Raw genomic sequence first — 7,530 nt, 5'->3', positions numbered from 1 at the left:
TAAAGACGTTAAACGATCAACAATGTGTCAACAACGTCTTGGTACACTGGCACTTTTGTGTATTGAAAGCGATCTACTTCGTAAGATGGACCTCCAAAAACTAGTTAACGCGTTTTCAATCACAAAAACGCGCAAAGGTGTTATTTAGTTAGGCATATGACCAAGTTTTTGCACGGTACCCTGTGTTATAGTTGCAACAACGATCTTTGTGACAATGATTTGGCAACACTGATAATTCTAACTTTTTAGTTGGCAACCCTGATTTTCGGGCCACTTATAAAATGTGCTTACAGGCCAGCAGACCCTTAATCAGGCACTGTCTGCAGGATTTAAAGTATTCTTTAAAAAAAGAAACAAAAAGAATTAATTTTTAATACAAACTGATGAAGTTTCCTCCATACCATTTTCATGAACAAATGTATTCTACCGTATAAATAATATGCTCCACTTCTCGACCTGACCAAAATGCCATTGGATATTTTAAAATATTATGAAGCTATGTTTGTAAAAAAAATGGGTCATTTTTAGTATCTATATTTTAACTTGTTTTGTGGTTTTATAATATATTGTTTATACTTCGATCTCGGTAGCGACTGTAAGTATGTTACTATAAATAACAACTTTATTACTTTTGTTCGTTATGTCAAAAAGTTATTACCATGTACAGTACATATATAGGATGGCACTGGAATCATGTCGTGGGCCACCAATCCCATACGTATCTACAATTTGTTGATACGTTGAATTCTGTTGGAAAAGGAGAGTAAATAATTGTCAAAAGTAGGCCAATAACCATAACGATTTATTTTAAAGCCATTGCGACAACAAGCAGCCCACCGCGGCTACAGGTGCAACGCAGAGAACAATAACTTGTTGTCATCGAGTTAAGTAGGCTACTGCCATCATTTGAACATGCCAATAAACCTATTGTCTAAAAACAGAAGCTTTCTCAAGGAGCGGTATCGAACCGACGCCCTTCCGAACATCACGCAGACGCTTTTACCGCTGGACCGCAAAGCTGACAAACCTCCCTTTCTTGCGTCCTTCTTAAATTGAGTTGGAGTAGATTACCCTGCTAGTCATACACACAATATTTTCTTAGGCGACAAAAATTTTCTTCTATATACAGTAGGCCTACTACAAATAATGATGTAGGTATGTGATATGACAGATAGCATTGAGAGTGATAAAAAAAAGAAAATTGAAATGATATAGTTGGTCAATTGTTTGAAGACTACGCTTACTTTTGTTGCAACCAAATCGCATCAATACGTGAATGTACAACAGATTGAACCAATGACATTGATTAAAAATAATATCGCAGTTTAAAGTTTATGAATGTGCTAGTGCGAACTTATCGCGTTTTTAAGGCCCTATTTACAAACAAAAAGAAATCAAAATAACGTTTGATGCATCTCACTTTGGCTACACAAATCCCCCACAGACGTATCGGCCCTCTCAGGCATAGGGTTAATGGATTTTTATCTATTGTATTTGTTTGCTTGTAACTCGTGCTGTGCTCGTAACGTGCGCTGGTAGTATAATATCTGTCAATAGGAAGAAAATACTTCCACTATAAGAAGACCACGAATGCAAATCGATTACCACATATCTTACGTTTACTTTCGTTTTATCAGATCATTGATCGCTTTTCATGAAGAACTTTGAGTTTCGAGGCACATTTTAATGATTTCCATATAGTTCACATTACATTACTCTTATTTTAAGATTGTATATTTGTTTCAAATGTTCTACATCAAATTATCAAAAAAAGAGACCATATCGACACATCATGCAGTTTACTCAAATATAAAACAATCTTTTTTATTTGATTTCCAACATACTATTGCATAATGAACATAATGCTTTTCAAGTCCGTCACGTTTATTTAGAGTCATGTTGTCCATCTGTCAAACATTAATATTGTACATGGAATAAGGTTTTAAATAAAAATCGGAGGCGGTTTGAACATTCAGGGAAGGTTGCAGTAAACAACATTATTCAGCGGAACGTTAAACAGCACAATAATTAAAAGATAATAACGTAGTAGAGCGTAATTAGCTTCTGTCGTGTTTCTTTGTGAAGCAGCAGACCATATGTCAATCATTAACCATTTCTTGGAATAAACTTCATAGCCTACGGAGGCAGTTTTTGTTTTCATGCAAAGTTACAAAGTGCTAATCATGCTATATACGGCCTGCAGAAATTGGTCATTGGGAATATAAATGTCGAGATATTGATCCGACAGCAAATTATAGCCCATAACTTTGGCTAGCCCTGCAGTTACTGTCAGAAAACGAAAGTTAAAGTTACTTTGAAAATTGCTACGTTGAGAAATAAAATTGAGAAAGCATAATAATAATAATGTAAAGGTTTTATTTATTGTTGCTCTACAACTGATAAGGTATTTTAGCGACAAGACTTACAGTATATTTAATTTTGTGTTACAATTTTTCACCACATCATTACCCGACTTGTCCTCATTTCGTTACGCAAGAAAGAATACAATCAGTACCATTTTCAAAGTGTTCGGTGTGATCAGACCAGGAAGCGATCGCGGACCTACCAGCACTAGACCCGAAGACGAAACCACTCTGCCAATGAGCTGGTAATTGAGAAAGAAACTCGTCGTGAAATTCTGCTGCTAAAAGGCTTTGCCCAATTTATGTAACTTTGCGCCTTTCTTTATGACCTTTTGCAGTCGTTAAGTTGAAGTGAGGTGTTGCCAGTGACGGATTATCTGGTTTCCATGTTTGCTGCCGTTTGATTACAGGCTGTCTCAAACCTACCAACACCATGTCGCTACACATTTTGTCTGGAATTGCTTCTCCCAACATCAGAAGAAGCGTGACCAGCATAAAAGAAAGATCTTGTCAGGACATGGATTTGAGACACCCACTATTGGAAGATGTAAGACGTTGATGCGACACTGGAGATATTCTTTGAGAAGCACAAGTTGTAAATGTAGACAGGAGCAAACGATGCAGCATCTCCTCGAATGCCCTAGGCCTATGCCCTAAAAGCAAGATGCTTTACACAGGATTTAGCCGAGTTCAACGATAGAACAAGAGCTTGCGTAATGCTTTAGGCTACGACCGTGTGACACATGACGAAGAAGAGGTTTCCATCAAATCATTTACAAAACCCTTTTACTGCCACGCCTTTCTTCAATGCATTATCCAGAAGTTCGCTAAAGCAAGGCTTTGATTTTGAGTCGCTGTATATTAAGAACTGTCACTGCCGGAAAAAAGTCAAAACACGAAAATTGCTGTATTTCGAACAGTCTTTTCAAATCTATTCACAAATTGTGTGTACTTTTCTTGCAAATGCTTTACATGACTAAAATTTTGACAAACTACAAAAAAATTGTGCATAATTTATTGCTTTTTGTTGATGTTTGAACATTTAAAAAACTCTTCAAACTGCGTTAAACTCAACCGCTAAGTATCAGGCAAGTCTCGGGCTTTCCACGCATAAGCTGTATCAGTGGCATTTATGTGTCATGGGAAGAAACAGAACGAATGAACTTTATTTAGAAAAAAATGCAAATGATTGAAAATCGTAGAAAGAATTCAACACCAACCTAGAAATGTTTTTTCAGCTTTAAGAAAACACAAGTCTTCCGCTTTCTAAAAAAGCAAGACTTGTGCAGTTTGTCAAATAAAACCAGAGTTATGGTGATTGCAAACAGTTTAGTAAGTTCTCATGGAAGAAGAAGCTGTCCACGTAATATTCTAATACTCCAAAAAACTAAAAAAATAAAATTGCTTTAACACTGAAAAAGCAATACACTATTCTTTCAATAACACTGTTAGTCATGAAATTTATATTGTTTAGATATAATAATGATGTTTTTCCTAACTTTGACATTAATGACTTTGCACACTGCGACTGCTCAAACTTGGCAACAGCATAATTCTATAGAATATTACGTCAGCATCACTTTTGCAAATGGCTTCTACAAAGCAGAAGATGCCTGTTCAAGTTTAAATGCCACTTTGGTTCTCATCCAAACCAACGACGTGCAAAATTTCATCAATTCAATTGTTTCTTCCTCGTCTGGTAAGTATTTTTCATTGTGTTTGAACGAGTAAACTTATAAAACGGTAGACTCATTGCAACGGTAAGCCAAGAGTCGCAGACGTAGAGTATATCACAACAGATTGGATAAATTGGCAAATTGTGGCGTGATGGGTTATTGAACGTTCGAACATGAAAAGGTACATGTAAAACATTGAAATATACCAAACAAAGATCGTTAACTCTTGTTGATGAACACGTTTTGCTTTACAACAGTTTGCTGCGAGTAGAATGTTGCTCATAGTTTCAGGCTGCAGGTTTTCGTTTGACTCTCTTCAGGAGCTAATGTCTGAATAAAATAAACCTAAATGTGGTGAAGTATTTAAAGCAGAAAAAAAAATGTAAATTGGATAATCAGAATAATCCAAATTAACGAAATTATAGTAGTGAGAGATAGCGTGTCTTCCTAAAATATCTTACTATTTAGTAGAGCCAGCCAAAGTCATGAAAGTCATTTTTTATTGGTGCTGAAAGTTGTAAAACTGATAGCAGTGAAATAACTACATTGTTATGAGATAGAAGTTTTGAAGTCACAAAAGTTATCGTTTCTGTTTTACTGTAGGTCATAAAATATGACTTTTAGTTTTTACTTTAAACTGCAAAGACTGACCCCTGGTAACTTCGTAGATGTTGTTCAAGCAGCTTTTGCCAACATTGAAATTTAATAGTTTGTAAATAAGGGAGGCAGTGACAGTTGTCATGCTGAATTTCACGAAGCATTGGAAACAACATTTTGATTGTTTTCTGCGGCCCAATAGCGTGTTCTGTTTGATGTCAATTTGTATTGTTACATAATTTTGACACATTATTGTGCAACACACAATCTGGTTTTTCTTCATCGTGTGAGCCTCTTGGGCCAAGGGCCTATCCTTTCATCACCCTAGATGTTCCCAGACTAGGCTGGAAGACTACTAGAGAGCAACCAGTCTTTGGTTTCATCATCCAAGAGACGCAGACCTTCCACAACATTAGGTGGCTTGAAGATGGTACAATTGTTGCTGATGTGGTCTGCGGTCTGTTCTTCAGCATCACATTCTCAAGAAGAGGCCATTCCCTATTGGTGCTTGGTTGAGCGGAAAAGTACAACGCCTTTGTGGAGACGGTTGAGGCGCAACCACGCCTGTCTCGGTAGCGTCAGGCCGATGGGACGGGCGACGGGATGGAACGAATGGTGGTGATTGACTTCCATTTATAGTCAGCCCAATTAGCCGCAAAGATGTTTTGTCTGTCAGCTTAGTTGAGCGACTGGATGAAACTGTTAAAAAATTTCGTAATTTTACTGTCAAAAGAGCAGTAGAATATTACTATCTTGTTACAGTACTTGAAATTACTGGCCATTTTGTGGTATATTTACTAGACAAAGACGTTTTTTTACTCCAAATATAGTAGAATCACTGATTGAGCAGTTTTAAATTTTACTTCTTTTCGTAGTAGATGATTTCACTTCTTTTTTGGAAGTAAATTTACTGGTCTGTGAAAGTGTTTTGCAATTTTACTGACAAAAATAGTAAAATTTCACTGACTTTTTATAGTTTTTTTTTTTAACTTGCATTGGCAGTAATTGTACTATAGGTACGGTAGACTACATGGGCAGTAACATTTTATTAACACCGTTATTTTAGTCCGATTAGGCTACTATACTCCTGTGCAGCAATATATTTAGCACTTCTACGAAACGTCAACCTTTTTTCCGGTCAACATATTTACGGTCACACCAGCACATTCTCGAAACAGTGGGATGCTACGTTATGTCATGCCTTTCTGTTTTGATATCTGATATAGGCTACCTTGGTCAGCAATATAGAGTTCGTGGGTTAATTGAAACAATCATGACTGGAAGGAAAGTTTGCTAGAGATCCGAACTCACGGGCTTCCAACAAAAATGTTTTAATTGTTTGTAGGCTAATATTGGTTCCTTAAAAATGCACTGAAAGTACTAGAGAGTCGAACCGAACCCGAACCCGAGTTTTATAGTCAAACGGTTCGACTCTCTGACTAAAACCCGAGAATTATTATCACTTATCAGTCGTCAGCCGATGGGCTGGCGAATGTTATCCTGGTCCGCGCTCAATTTCCCGCCTTCCCGCTCAGAATTTGCAGAGTCTGATTAGCGTTGCCAGATGGGGAAATAGGATAACAAATTTAGAAAAATTCTGGTGAAATTTAATTTTAGAGGCCTTTGATGCCAAATTTTTTGACTTTGGGACCAGAAAACTTTTTGGTGAAATCTAGTGAAATTTTCCCCCAATCTATTTTTTTCAAGAAAGTTTTTTTAAACTTTTAAGCGAAAAAAATCCCCGCTCTTATAGAAAACGTTTTGCAAGAGGTTTGCGCATGCGTGACGGCAGTGTCTTATGTCTTAAAAACTATTTGTATTTTTAGGCGAAATTTTTTTATTTAGGGTGTTTTACATATCTGGTGAAGTTGTATGCAATCTGGTGAAATTTTATTTACTTTTTGGTGCTAAGCATCTGGCAACACTGAGTCTGACAACTGAGCATGTGCAAAAATGCAAGCATCAAGCATGGTTGCAGGAATAGTGCAGTACCTAACTTAGTTACAGCTGGTTTTGTTGCAGTCATAAGTTTCAGATAGACAGAGGAAGCGTGTCAATAGCAAAAGTAGCATCGTTAAACCTGTATCACTGAGCAGGTAACAAGTTTAATCTTACAAATGGTATCTTTGCTGATTTTTTTTATGTTTACCATCATGGACAAATGAGAAGAATAGCGTACCATTGAAATTAATTTATTTCGATGCCTTTAGTAAGTTAACTGCATTAAACTGCTACGAAATTACATAGTTAAGCAATATGCACTTCGTCGTCGTATGAGCTGTTCTTCTGGACTATATGTTTGGGCATGATGTCATCAGCCACTCGACAGTCTCGTCATCCAGGGCCTTCAGTCCAGGCGCTCCATGTGGTGGTTGATGGATTGGGCAGTCATGGACGACATGATCTACTGTCTGGTCTGTGGCGCCACACTCGCATCCCGGAGTTTTTTTAATATGCACTGAACAACAATGACTTAGATCAGGCAGGTCGGTCTGTCAGTCTTAATGCAGTGAGGCTCTGCCCCCTCCCTACAATTTTCTAACCACTGCACCCCTGAGTCAATGTGAAGAACTACCTAACACATCTTCCCGGTATACCACAATGTTGAAGTAGTCGAGCTCTGTTGTAGTAGCTTCTAGCATTCGGACTCTGGATTGGAAGATCCAGTGTTGGAATCGTACTATAGAAAGATTAGGCAGTGGCTATTTGACCGACGCCGGTCTTTGAATCTGAAACACTATTTGACCGGTCATGACATCACTATACAGGCACCTTTTTCTCTTTCAAAGCAAAAGACGAGAAGCGCGTATATAAGTTCTAAATTCGAAAAGTTTATTCAACTCGATACGTGGTGCGTGCGATATTTCGCCGGCTTCTATTCTAGAGGGAATGAG

The sequence above is a fragment of the Aplidium turbinatum genome, chromosome 13 (genome assembly GCF_918807975.1).
Source record: "Aplidium turbinatum chromosome 13, kaAplTurb1.1, whole genome shotgun sequence".
NCBI lineage: Eukaryota > Metazoa > Chordata > Ascidiacea > Aplousobranchia > Polyclinidae > Aplidium > Aplidium turbinatum.
The sequence above is the reverse complement of the archived record's forward strand: the minus strand, read 5'-3'. Positions refer to the sequence as shown.